The 14,851-nt window shown below is 48.9% G+C and overlaps 1 protein-coding gene across 1 annotated transcript in view; it reads right to left on the bottom strand.

The window, feature by feature from the left end:
- MAP2K6 (mitogen-activated protein kinase kinase 6) overlaps nt 1-14,851 on the bottom strand; it is a 101,407-nt gene that overhangs the window by 72,665 nt on the left and 13,891 nt on the right. The gene's annotated exons all lie outside the window — the stretch shown is intronic.

Genomic DNA, 14,851 nt, shown 5'->3' with positions numbered 1-14,851 from the left:
AACCCCTAGAACGCCAGCATCCTGCCCCTGAACGGTCAGCTGTCAGTCACCGGCTGGATTACATAAACCTGATATTCTCTGGCAAAGGGATACATCTGTCCTGTTCCCCACCCTGACCCCCACTCCCGCCCCCCCACCACCCCCGGCCCGGTTTCCATTCATCACCAGAGGAGGCTGAAAACAACAGAAAGCTAATCTAACTCTGAAAGAGGCAGCAGCTGGTGAGACCGCATGCCACATACCCAAAATACCTTTGTTGCAGGGTAAAAAATAAACAGCATTTTTTCCCCCTGTTTAAACTCTTTAACTCCTTAGGTGTGTGGGGACCCGTCTGATTTCTTATGCCATCTGACCCGAGTGTTTCCATGACTTGAAATCAATCTGAACCAAAGCTCAGACTGATACATTTGAAACTGAAGTTGACAGCATAAACATCTCCAAAAAGGGAAGAGAGATCTCCATGAGGTTTACTTTCTCAAGCAGAGTGGAGAAACGCAATATACCCTTAATCCAATAGCCACCCCTGGGAAACAAAGCTACTGTTTACATCCTACAAGTCCAATTGTCAGGCATAAATTCAGAGTTCTTTTAATACTCTTCACGGTACTACAGCATTTACAGACAATTCATTACCCAAAGAAAATGGAATTCCTGTAGAGACAGGGCCATGGGGTGGTGAAAAAACCGAAAGCAAAAGGAAAGAGGCACCCTAGCCCCAGGTCTACCACCTGGTGCTTACATAACCCCAGACCAGCCACTCCATTTACACACGCATCAGTTCTCCTTTCTGGGAAGCAAGAAACACACCTCTTCTACTCCTCAAGGTTTTCAGAAGGATAAAACAAATCTTCCTCTCTGACTGACGCTATGACTTCTGAAAATCATTCACATTACAGATCTCACTTTTGTCGAGTGAAACAGATTTAGCTCCCTGACGGAGCTGACTAGGGCTGAGCCAGCCCTTTAGCTTTTGAGGTCAGTAAGTAATCTAAGACTGGGAGTCTTCCCTCCACGACTTCTCCGAGTCGAGTTTCCTTCCTCTGTCCCAGACAGTTGGTAAAAATCTCTTCCTGAGGCCAATACACGTTGAATTTCCCAGACGTCTGAAAGTTGGCACACACACAAGGGCCAGCTTAGAGAGGGGTCATGGATGTCAGTCCCGCATTGAGCCTCCGCAGTCCCTTCCTATGTGTGGAGAGCCTGTGACCTGAGAAGGCAGTGCCAGCCAGCCAGGACGGAAGTGAAGCGTGCCGGCAACTCACCTTCGCAGCATCCCCTGCACTGCAGTCTGGGCCCAGCATCACCACTGTGGGCTTGGCTCTGTCCCTAGTGATGCAAACAGTCAGGGGCAGTACAGGATCCACTCCAGCACGAGACAACAGCGGTGGCAGCCCCGTGCAGTTTGGGTAGCCTTATGGAGACTGAAGGCAAAAGGAGAAGGGGCTGGCAGAGGAGGAGATGGTCGGATGGCATCATCAACACAATGGACATGAAGCTGAGCAAACTCTGGCAGAGAGTGGAGGACAGCGGAGCCCGACGGTCTGCAGTCCAAGGGGGCACAAAGAGTCAGACATGACTTAGCAATGGAGCAGTTGTCATGACAACCACACTCCAGGGCCAGCAGTGCGGGCTGGGTATCGGTACCCACTAGTCACAGCAGAGGTGTCACCACCGGGCCCCTCCTTTGGCCTATTTTGGGGTCTGTCCCATCTCTGTTGTCTCTGATTCTAGTTCTCTGGCCCTTTCTGAACTACCCCAAACTCTTTCAAGCAATTCATTTTCTACCAAGATCAGGAAGAATCCATATCTACACCTTTGAGCAAGGAACTGTCACAGATTCCTTCAAACTGTGGTGCTGGAGAAGACTCTTGAGAGTCCCCTGGATGTAAGCAGATCAAACCAGTCAATCCTAAAGGAAATCAATCCTGGATATCCATTGGAAGGACTGATGCTGAAGCTCCAATACCTTGGCCACCTGATGTGAAGAGCTGACTCATTGGAAAAGACCCTGATGTTGCAAAAGATTGAGGGCTGGAGAAGAAGGGGATGACAGAGGAAGAGATGGTTGGATGGCGTCACTGACTCAGTGGACATGAGTTTGAGCAAACTCCGGGAGATGGTGAAAGGCAGAGATGTCTGGTGTGCTGCAGTCCATGGAGTGGCAAAGAGTTGGACACGACTTAGTGACTGAACAACAACAGGGAAATATTTTAGGCTTTGTGGGCCATAATTTCTGTCCAAACAACTCCATTTTTCCATGGTACCAAGAAAGAGCTGAGATCACAGGTAAAGCAAACAGGTGTGACTGTGTTCCAAGAAAATTTTATTTATAACACACAAACTCGAACTCTGCATCATTTTCATGGGTCATGAAATATTTCTTTTGATTATTCATTTTAAAATGCATAAACCACTTCTGCTGTGGGCTGTACAAAAACATAGAGCCAACTTCAGCCACAGAGTATATGATGAGCTCAGGCTCCTCGTAGACAATCAGACACGGGTTACAGGTCTTGCCTCCAATGATTCACAGCAAGTGAAACGTCAGCTATGGTATTCGTTCTCCACGTTTCCTCATTTACAGAGTCCTCATTTATAAAATATGGATAAAAGTATACCTAGTCCATGCCATTTCTGAAGGAGTATAAGAGATTTTAAAAAAGAAAGGTACACTAAGAACTTAGCAGGGGCTTCCTAGCGGTCCAGGGCTTAAGCATCCGCCTTGCAATGCAGGGACACCATTCAGTCCCTGGAGCAGGAAGACCGCACACGGTGAAGAGCGAGTAAGTCCGAGCACCGCAGCTGCGGAGCCTGTGAACCGGAGTCCACGTGCTGCGACGCTGACGCCCGCGTGCCCACGCGCCCGTGCTCCGAAGGGAGAGGAGCCGCGGCGGTGAGAAGGCCACAGCCCGCACCCGGAGAGCAGCCCAGGCAACACAAAGACCCAGGACAGCCAGGAGACAAGCGCAACCACAAAACAAGGGAATAAATACGAGAAACAAAAGAAGAGAGAGCGCTGAGCAGGAGGTCTGCTTCAAAATCAACCCGAGGCCACACAGTGAACCATCAACAGCAGCTAACCGGCAGTCAGAACCCTCGTGCCCGTCCACTGGGTTTAACACCTTTTCCGGTCCCACGGCCATCGGCAGACTTGGCTTGACAAGAAGTCAGATGTTCATGAATACGCAATTCAGTGGCACTGAAAAAAATCCCCTGTCCCCTTGGAAATATCTCCTCATCTTGGAGATTTCACCATTACAAATATGTTGCTTTATTTTAGGCTGTTTTCTACTTCAACAATGCAAATTTCCCTTGGGTGAGTTTTTACATTCCATTTATCATGTTGTTTTATTAATTACCTTTTAAGAGGTGCTCTTAGACACTAGATTTCTTTTTAACATTTTATTGGTTTTCCTCCCCGCCGTTTTCTCCCTAACTTTTATTCCATTCTGTTCTGTTCTGTGTGTCTGCACTGGGTTTTCATCGCAGCGGAATCTTCGATCTTTGTTGCAGCACATGCGATCTTTCCACTGCAGCATGCAAACTCTCAGTTTGGCATGCTGGATCTAGTTGCCTGACCAGGAATCAAACTCAGGCCCCTGCATTGGGACCGTGGAGTCTCAGCCACTGAACCACCAGGGAAGTTCCAGACACGAGATTGTGAGAGGAAATAAAAGGAGAAAAAAGAATATGATATATCCACACCATGGACTGCTGTGTGTGCCTAATCACTTAGCCGATCCTGACTCTTTGTGACCCCATGGACTGAAACCCCCCAGGGACCTCTGTCTATAGAATTCTCCAGGCGGGAACATTGGAATGGGTAGCCATTTCCTTCTCCAGGGAATCTTCTAGACCCACAGATGGAGCCCGGGTCTCCTGCCTTGCAGGTGGATTCTTTATTGTCTGAGCCACCTGGGAAGCTCAACGGAATGCTAGCCAGTCACGAAAAGGAATAAAGTACCAATGACATGCTACAACATGAAAGAAACTGGAAAAAGAATTTAGTTCAGTTCAGTTCAATCGCTCAGTCGTGTCCAACTCTGCAACCCCATGAATCACAGCATGCCAGGTCTCCCTGTCCATCACCAACTCCTGGAGTTTACTCAAAGAATTAGGCTATGTGAAATAAGCCAGATACAAAGACCACATATTGTATGATTCCATTCACAGGAAACATCTAGAACAGGCAAATCCACAGCGACAGAAAGGCAGTGCCTGCCAGGGGCTGGGCTGGAGGGGTGGCGGGGAGGGACAAGACGCTTTTCCATCTGTGGTGATGAAAATGCTCTGGAGCTAAATCGTGGTAACGGATGAACAGCCTTGTGAAGACACTAAAACCACAGAACTGTAGGCTTTACAATGATTTAAATGGTGAGCTTTAAGTTATATGTATGTGACCACAATAAACAGTATACATCTATAAAGAAAATGCAGGAGGATTCTACAGACGTATAAGAAGTTCTCCTGCGAGAAGGAAGAGGAAAGGTTGAAAAGGGAAGCGTGAATTCACCAAAGTCCATCTCAGCCCACCTCACAAGCCTGCCAAGGGCTAACTCTGTATATCGCTAATCAGTGACTTACCCAAACAGCTCTTGCTAAGCCCCTTCTATGAGCCTGGCTCCGAGGCTTCCCAGGAGGCGCTAGTGGAAAAGAGCCTGCCAGTGCAGGAGACATAAGGGACGCGGGTTCCATCCTTGGGTGGGGAAGACCCCCTGGAGGAGGGCATGGCAGCCCACTCCAGTGTCGCTGCCCGGAGAATCCCCCGTGGACAGAGGAGCCGGCGAGCCACAGTCCGTGGGGTCACACAGAGTCAGGCAAGTGAAGCCACTTCGCACACACAGGTCAGGCACTGAGCGTGGGTCTAAGGACAAGCCAGTAAACAAGACAGAGAAGTCTTTCTTACAGTTCTTTCCAGTCTATAATTAGCCACAGCAAGAGTCAATTTAAATATATATATATATATACATCTACATAACACAGAATATTTACATAGAGTCCTTATCATGCAATCTCTTAAATGACAGTGTTTCTTCATTAATTATCATTTAAAATCTGCCTGATAGCATACTCAACAGTGAGAAAAAGGAAGAAATGTTCTTTGAATCAATAGAACCACATGATTGTGCCCTTGAGGGGAGGGGAGCTTGTGGAGTTGGTGGCAGAAGCTCCATGGAAAAAGAATGAAATTTAAATGTTGTTGTCCAGCCACTAAGTTGTATACAATGCTTTGCAACCCCATGAACTGCAGCACGCCAGGCTTCCCTGTCCATGACCATCTCTCAGAGCTTGTTCAAACTCATGTCCATTGAGTCAGTGATGCCATCCAATCATCTCATCCTCTGTCGCCCCCTTTTCCTCCTGCCCTCAATCTTTCCCATCATCAGGGTCTTTTCAGATGAGCCAGCTCTTTGTATCAGATGACCGTAATATTGGAGCTTCAGCTTCAGCATCAGTCCTTCCAATGAATATTCAACGTTGATTTCCCTTAGGATGGACTGGTTGGATCTCCTTGCAGTCCAAGGGACTCTCAAGAGTCTTCTCCAACACCACAGTTCCAAAGCATCAATTCTTTGCCACTCAGCCTTCTTTGTGATCCAACTTTCACATCTGTACATGACCACTGGAAAAACCATAGGTTTGACTAGACGGACGTTTGTCAGCAAACTGATTTCTCTGCTTTTTAATATGCTGTCTAGGTTGGTCATAGCTTTTCTTACAAGGAACAAGCAAGATCTGTTAATTGACAAACTTGCTATCTTTCCAAGACTAAGCCTCTGCAGAGGACAGAGAAGTGTGACAGCTTTTAAAGAAGTGTGACTTCTTTCAAAGTGTTTGCTCTCTAACGATCTGACACTGCTGGCAGCAGGCGTATTGTTTTCCTTTAAATCATTTCCAAATGATTGAAGTATTTTCAGGGTTTGTTTTTTTTTTTTTTAACTTTTAGGAACCTCAGGTATAAAACAACCCATAAAGCTGAATCTGTCCCTTTTATTAAAAAAGACTTCCTTACCTTTCTTGGTCATGGAATCTTGCATCTACAACTTACATAAAGCACAAACTCTTCCTCAGTCTCCACTATTCAGCTTTTTTCTTTTTTTCAATTGACAATGTTGTGTTAGCTTCTGGTGTTCCACAGAGTGATGCAGTTATATATATACACAAGATAACATAAAAAATGTAAGCGATGTGAACACCAGACCACCTTACATATACATACACACACACACATATCCTTTTTCAGACTCTTTTCCGTTATAGGTTATTACAAGACAGTGAATATAGTTCCCTGCGCTACACAGCAGGTCCTTGTTGCCACTCTGCTCTATAAATACCGGTGTGTATACGTTAAGCCCAAACTCCTAACTTATCCCTCCCCCTGCCCTTTCCCTTTGCTAACCATGAGTTTATTTTCTAAGTCAGTGAGTCTTGTTCTATTTTGCAAAAAAGTTCACTTGTATCATTATTTTAGATTCCACACAAGTGATATATTGTATTTGTCTTATATGCCTTACTTCACTTAGCATTATAATCTATAATCTATGCATGTTGCTGCAGATGGCATTTCTTCCTTCTTTTTTATGGCTGAGTAATATTCTCCTGTATATATGTAGTACATCTTCTTTATCCATTCATCCATTGATGGACACAGGTTGCTTCCATGTCTTGGTTATTTTAAATCGTGCTGCTATGAACACAGGGGTGCATGTATCTTTTTGAATTAGTTTTCTCCAGATATATGTCCAGGAGTGAAATTGCAAGATCATGTTTATCTTTGATTCTTAGAGGAATTTAAAATGGATAAATGTATTTTGGAAAACAAACAAGAGTCCAGTTATACATAAAATCAGGTTACTATTAGAGTATGATTTAAGTACTTAATTTCTTCCAAACTTCTACCAAAAACAAGGAAAGCATGGGTGATTTCCTGGAACCCAAATGGAGTACAGGAAGGGTGAAATGTCTGAAATACTTCATCCACGAGGATTCATCTGTCTTAATTTCATGCTTCTGAATTTGCACTGTCTCTCTGTATTCTCTACATGTTCCAGCTTTAATGTATCTTCCCAATCAAATTAAGCATTTCTTTAAAACAACAGAATTTAATGACCACCTATTTACAAGAGGAAACCAAGGCCCAAGGAGGTAAGATGAAATAGATGAGATTACAAATCCAGTGGAAAATACAGAAACTGGTTAACTGTTTTTTTCTCTGATGTGTTGCTAAGTTTGTTGCTAGGAACTTTGCAACACTGTGGATACATGCTTTGGAAATTTTGAGTTAAAAAAAAAAAAAGAAAGTTGAAAATGACACAAAAATAATATTAACTGCTCATGAAATCTGGAAGAAACCACCTTAGGTTTGGTTTTGTATTTCTTCTTCACTCAGGTGCTCCCCCTTGCACTGTTTTTAAAAACATATTTATGTGGGTGTATCAGGTCTTAGCTGTGGCTTGTGGAATCTAGTTCCCTGACCAGGGATTGAACCCGGGACCCCTGCCTTGGGAGCACGGAGTCTGAGCCGTGGACCACCAGGGAAGAGTCCCCATCTCACACGCTGGAAGCTGGGAATCACAGAGCAGTCTGCCTTTTGCAGAGACCAGGACTTGCTTCCAAAGGTTCGGACAGTTAGAACCTCGGGCTCGAGAGCCCAGGCTGCAGTTTCTGCTCAGTAAGAGGCCCACATCTGTGAGTAGCGCTCGCCTGCCCTCAGCCAGAAAAGCCAACAGGGTAAGCCTGCCATCTCCCCGGGGGCTTAGCAGGCAGGAATGTCAAGCTCCTCAGCTAAAAACCAGAAGAAGCAGGGTGGGAGACCTGCCCCCATGAATGAAAACCTTATCATCAGGCCTCCGGGCAAGCAAGACCTGGCCAACCGCCAACAGAACGTCACTGTGAACTATGAGTTGAGTCATCAGATGGGAGGGAAAGAAAACCACCAATACTAATCAACCCTTGCAAACGCTTTCCCATAAAGCTTGATATCTTTTTTTCTCCCCCTACTGATAAAGTTGGTTGCAGACTTGCCAAAGGAAGACACTTCCTTGCCAATTTGGCTCTTCACTTTAAACCCGACTCGGAATATTAACAAAACCTGTTGCCAAGGGACAGAGATGCAGCCTTGAGTCTAAAATACAAAACTAGATTCATCTAGCTGCTGCTGAAAGCAAGCCCCTCTCGGGAGAACTTCATGCTGCGGACTGGAGCCCGGCCACGAATGAGTTGCACGCTCTCCCCTCCCGGGGCCCTGCCTCTTCCCCTGCCTCACCTCCCTGCCCTGCTGGAGGACCCCGGACACCACGGGCACACGTGGCTTCAGGGTCTCCCAGACACTCACGCGTGCACACACTGCCTCCCAGACCACAGCTGCTCTGCTTGGACTCCCTACCCCCACCCAACCCCACGTCTCCAGTTCCCTCTCCAGGATCCAAGCCGTCGTTCAACGTTTGCGTGTGCAACCCCGTGCGCTGTAGCCCACCAGGCTCCTGTCATGGAACTTCATGGGATGCAGTGGGAAATCATGGGATTTCCCGGGCAAGAATACTGGAGTGCGCTGCCGTTTCCTCCTCCAGGGGATCTTCCCGACCCAGGGATGGAACTCCCGTCTCTTGCATCTCCTGCATTGGCAGGCAGGTTCTTTACTACTGCGTCACCTGGGAGGCCCAACCTTTCCTTTGAGCTCTTGCTAAATCACAAATGTTGGTACACACGTACGTCCCTCATTAGAATGTGAGCTTCTTTCAAGCTGGAATCACCTCTCTACACCTTCCCGGGTGCCGTGAACCACACCAAGAAGCATCTAACACGTGGTCAGGGGATGAATAAATGGATGAATGACTGTGTGCAGGATTGAACAGACCCATTCTATCATCTGATGACCAACAGAATTGGCAGAGGTCCTGATTTCTGGGCCTGGCACTCTCATGTATTTTTAATCTTTAGGAATCAGGAATCAGTTTCTGTCTTCATGGGATGAATGGAAGGGCTCTCCAGAGAGGCACAGTTTGGCTTAGCACCAAGATGCACCCGGGGTGCTAACAACAGCCCATGTGAGAGTCAGGAGACCTGTCTTCCTGACCTAATACACTATGACCTTGGATTTCCCAATGACTTAACCCTCTGAATCATAATTGCTTCATCTATAAAGTGAAGAGAAACTAAAGAGCCTCTTGATGCGAGTAAAAGAGGAGAGTGAAAAAGCTGGCTTAAAACTCAACATTTAAAAAACTAAGATCATAGCATCCAGTCCCATCACTTCATGGCAAATAGATGGGAGGAAAAGTAGAAACAGTGACAGATTTTATATTCTTGGGCTCCAAAATCCCTGCAGATGGTGACTATAGCCAAGAAATTAAAAGTCTCTTGCTCCTTGTGAGAAAAGCTATGACAAACCAAGACAGCATATTAAAAAGCAGAGACATCACTTTGCTGACAAACGTCCATATTGTCAAAGCTATGGTTTTTCCAGTAGTCACGTACAGACATGAGAGCTGGATCACAAAGAAGGCTGAGTGGCAAAGAATTGATGCTTTTGAATCATGGTGCTAGAGAAGACTCTTGAGAATCCCTTGGACTGCAAGGAGATCCAACCAGTCCATCCTAAAGGAAATCAGCCCTGAATATACATTGGGCGGACTGATGTTGAAGCTGAAGCTCCAATACTTTGGCCACATGATGAAAAGAGCTGATTCACTGGAGAAGATCCTGATGTTGGGAAAGGCTGAAGGCAAGAGGGGAAGGAGGTGGGAGTGGGTGAGATGGCATCTCCGACTCAGTGGACATGAGTCTGAGTGAACTCCAGGAGATGGGGAAGGACGGGAAGCCTGGCGCGCTGTAGCCCACAGGGTCACAGCGAACCGGACACGGCTGAGAGAACAGAGAGGGCACAGAGTGACGCGCTCGGCCCAGGTGGCCTCTGGGGTCCCTGCTGGACGTAAACCCCACGCTTCCACACGCCTCACGTCCTGCCAGGCGGCCCTCTACCGCCCAGGCCCTGCCCACATACACTTGGCCAACTGTCGCAACCGTGGAAAGTTAATCTTGTATCTATCTCTCAGCCACTGGAGAGCATCAGGGCGCCTTTTCTGTGCCGTTCATCAGTTCAAGGGCATCGACTCAGTAGCACCAAATGGTATCAATGTTCTTTTTACTGCTCAATTGCGCTCCTTATAAAGGCAGCCAGCAACAGGACAAATGATAGCATATATGGTCTGAGTCTTTTCCACTCATAGAGAATATAAGCAAACATCAGTAGACACAGCTCCTTCCTTCATAACCAAGTTCTCCGTTATTCATACCATGCAAGTTTTAAAGTACTACCCAAATGTAAACTGCATCAGGTCACAATACTGTCACAGCCTCACTAGAGTTTAGGGCTAAGCAGCTGTATGCGTTGTTTTCACTTGCTCATGTATTTCCTGCCTTATGATGTCAACGCATGCGTCTCACTCACGTCCCTACTACGTGGGCAGCGGGCCCTGTGTTCACTCCTCACGCTCCTTGTGCACAAGAACACCTGACTGGATCCAGCCACTCAGCGTCGGAACTTTTCTTTTCTTTTGCAAAATAGAGAGTTTGATCTCAGAGCAGAGACGGTAACGAGTCAAAGAGGACTAGCTAGAGTGACGGAGACGCTGGGCTGGTGGCTCTCCTAAACCCCGAGCGTGTTGATGAGGTTCCAAAGCCTCGTCTGCAGGGAAAGCAGTAAAGACTCTTGGAAAAAAGGCAGAAGGAGGGTCCCGGGGTAGGCAGAGGCAGAGGGGACTCGGAGATGCCTTTCTCAGGTCCTGCCAGGCTCAGCAGTACCGCCTTAATAAAGGGTCTTTGATTCGAGGTAGAAGTAACCACACAAATACACACACACACACACAGACCTGCAATCACTCTGCCTGTATTTCTGCATCCACTCTTCCTGGGTCATGAGCGTCTCTCCACTGAAGCTCTGGTTCTCCGTCATCGCTGTTACATCAGGCGGCACCTGTGACTTCAGCTCTTCTCTTATCATTGTACATAGTGTGTTTCCGTGTTTCACTATTTTCACTCAGCAGTTACACAGTGAAAAACACAAACCTGTGGCATTTCAGTGAGCCAGGCTCAAATCCCAGCACTGCAAACTACTAACGGCAGGATCCTGGGCAACTCATTAACATGAGTTCCAATTTCCTCCCTTGTAAAATGGAGATAATTCTACCTGCCTCTCAGGTTTTTATGAAGATTAGTGCTAATAAGTTTGGTGCTTATGACAAACCCTTGCACAAGGTAGGCATCAAAAAATCACTCCCTACTGAGGATGGAATATCATAAATGGGAAAGAAATTGTCCAGGTCGCCAAGAGTAAGACACGAGGGAAGCTAGAAATCTCCAACCCCCATGTTATCCTAGCCTCAGGTGCCCCCTGAGACCCTTTTTAGAACAGAAAAGCAGGACAAACTTACCTCCAGAAGCTGGATTTCTGATTCCCAGATTTGCCTCGGAATGCCTGTTTTTGGCTTCACCACGTCGTTGCCCATGGGCTCTTAGTTCCCTGACCGGGGATGGAACCCGCGACCCCGCATTGGAAGCATGGAGTCTTAACCACTGGACCGCCAGGGACGTCCCTGCCTCGGAAGCAGATGACGAGGAGTCAGGGCTGCCTGCTCGCCTGAGACCGTATTCACCTCCTGATCAGAGATGGAAAATCGGAGGCCGGTTTCAGTCCTAAAACCTGAGTCCTGAGCGTCCAGTGGCTTCCCCACTTCCTGTCTCCCTCCGAGCCTGTTGGCCCCGCGTCGGAGCCGGGTGCAGGCGCTCAGCAGGGAGACGAGCTGGCCTCCTTCTGAACAGGCCGCAGACTCGGTCCAACCCGGCTGCACCGGCCGCTGGGAAGGCAAGACCCCACCACGGCCAGGGGGCCCGAGACCGCTGCGAAGCTGCCGGGAACAGGCGAGGCGGACACTCGGTTCTCACCTGCAGCAGGCGGGTGCTCAGTGGTGTCCGAATCTGTGCGGCCCGAGGACTGCAGCCCGCCGGGCTCCTCTGCCCACGGGATCCCCAGGCAAGCACACTGGAGTGGCTTGCTGTGCCCGCCTCCAGGGGATCTTCCCGACCCAGGGACCGAACCCGCGTCTCCTGCTTTGGCAGGCGGGCTCTTTACCCCTAGCGCCACCTGGGCAGCGCCAACAGCAAACAAAAACGCACAGGCGAACTGGGCTTCTTCACCCTGGGTGCTCAGGGCGCTCCCTTTCTGAGGCCTGCTTTCCAGCTGACCTCCCTGTTGCGAATTTCCTTATTCCCGTCCATGTTCACTCAGCGAGCTCTCGTCTTTCCGCTGCACCCTCCTTCACACCTTTCCGCTGGATCACCGGCCCCCAGACCCTCCACCCAGCTCTGAGGGAGGTCTCAGCTCCCCTGGCTTGTTCTGGGGGCCCACCTGGCCCCGCCCCATCAGCAGGGCGCCCCCATGGCAGGACAGTGGCAGGTGCCGGCCGGCCTAATCTGGGGGAGCGCCTTTCCCCCCACCTTCCCCTGCCACCTCCTCTAACACATCCTGACCGTCTCATCCTGTGCTGTCCCCTCTTCCTCAAACTGGTCCTGGTACTCTGAGTCAGAATTTTATGCGAAACATACTCAGACCACATCGAGAAAATAAAACTGCCCATTAACGTGAATGAGCTTCCCAAGGGGCTCAGTGGTTAAGGATCCACCCGCCGGGGCAGGAGGCATGGGTTCGATCCCTGTATTGGGAAGCTCCCCTGGAGGGCGGCGTGGCAGCCCACTCCACTGTTCTTGCCTGGAGAAGCCCATGGACAGAGGAGCCTGGGGGCTACAGTCCGTGCGGTCGCAGAGATTTGGACATGACTCAGCAACAATTAACACAAATAAATAGACACACAAGTTGAAAAGACTTCTTGTTAACAATCAATATTGGAAGGGCTTGGTAACACTCGAGTAGTATTTTATTTTTGAGGCTTACAGGCCTTTGCTAAAAATAAGCTTTGCCTGGCTGCAGATCCTTGGTTCTTACTCACTCCCAGCCTCTTTTAAGCTTTGTTCTGTGAGGACTGGAACCATTTGTTTCAAAGCAGGAGATACCCCAACTCCCCAGGCCCACCCAACGTCTGCACACGGAGGGCCTGGGATGACCACGGATGGGGTCTGCCGGTCTCCTCACCACCCACAGACACGATTTAAGTTTGGGGAATCAAGACAGCAAACACGCGTGTGTGTGGGCTCCAACTTCACACACACACACCTCCCCCTGCTCCCCTTGTTTAAAAGCAGCCAGCCTGTCACAAACGACAGAAAATCAGATGAAACAGCAGGTAATGGGCTCAGGGACCACAGGGCAAGTCTCCCATTTTACTTGCTGATTCCTGCCAGAAGCACCAAACCCGAAGTTCCGTCCAGCCAAGCTGACGTCCTCCCCGACCCACAGGCTCTCCCCCAGGAGAGGGCGAGAGGCCACACCTTGTACCGAAACGGACACGCGTGTCACACGCCGGAGCATTACCTGCAGACACGCTCGACTCCTCCCGCTGCGGGCTGAACTCTGGCCCTCCCCCAAGTTCCTAACGCCCTGCACCCCAGAGAGGGAGAATTTCTCTCACAGAGCAGTTGGGCAGTTGCATATATCACCAATGGAATGAGTTTGAGCAAACTCCGGGGGTGGTGAGGGCAGGGGGGCAGCCTGGCGTGCTGCAGCCCCTGGGGTCGCAAGGAGTGGGACACGACCAAGCAACTGAACACAAATGCATCATCACAATGAGCCGTACAGGATGAGGGTGAACTTCCAACCCAACAGGACTGATGCGCGGACAAAAAGGAGAAATGTGACGAAGGCACTTCCATGCGAGAAGCCCAGGTAACAGTGAAGGAAAGATCTGGGAGATGCTTCTAGGAGCCGAGCAGTGCCAAAGATCCCTGGCAAGCCCCAGAAGCTAGGGGGGAAGCGTGGAGGGGACAGTCCCTGGTTAGTTCTCAGAAGGAATCTACCCTGCTGACAGCTGAATCTCAGACTTCCCGCCCCCAGAACCAAGAGACAATGCGTTTCTGTTGTGCAAGTCACCCAATCAGCGATACTTCATTATGGCGGCCCCTGCAAACCCACAGCCCCGCAGTGGGTGAGCTTCCTGAGGGTAGAGGTGGACGTCTAGCTGACTGCAGCCACCGAGCATGGGGCAGGCTGCAGATTATTTATATAGCTCTTCAATAATGCATGCCAAATCAACCATGAAATATCAGTATCTGGCCCTCTGCCTCTCACATGCAGTCTCATCCTTCTGAGGTCTTATCCTTAGACATGTCACATCAGAAAAGAAAGACTGAAATGTAACTTGAAAAAAAGTCATCCTAACCTTCACATGGACTTCCCAAGTGGCTCAGCGGTAAAGAACCCGCCTGCCCATGCAGGAGATGCAGGTTCTATCCCTGGATCGGGAAGATCCCCGGGAGGAGGAGATGGCAACCCACTCCAGTATTCTTGCCTGGGAAATCCCATGGACAAAGAAATCTGGCAGGCTATAGTCCACAGGGTTGCAAAAGAGCTGGACACAACTTTAGCAACTAAAAACTAACAACCTTGACATATCCAGATTTCTCCATCTCGTTCTTAAATCAACTTCAGAATTAAATCTACATTTCCCCCTTTCTTTATCTATAAAAATAGACGCTTACTCAGGAGCAAAGTCCCAAGCAAGGAGACTTGGCAAGCTACCCGCGGGAGATGGCAGACCTGGGTGGGTCACATGGTCTCTTTAACTGCTCAGCAAGGTGACGACGCAAAAACTGCCCCATGTGTTCCTGACTCAGACTGGGGGGCGGGCGGGGGGCAGTGATTCACCCCACCCACCTAGTCCATCCACAGACCCTGAGTTGA

The sequence above is a fragment of the Muntiacus reevesi genome, chromosome 18 (genome assembly GCF_963930625.1).
Source record: "Muntiacus reevesi chromosome 18, mMunRee1.1, whole genome shotgun sequence".
NCBI lineage: Eukaryota > Metazoa > Chordata > Mammalia > Artiodactyla > Cervidae > Muntiacus > Muntiacus reevesi.
Note: the sequence above shows the minus strand (reverse complement) of the source record. Positions and strands in the feature narration are given on the sequence as shown.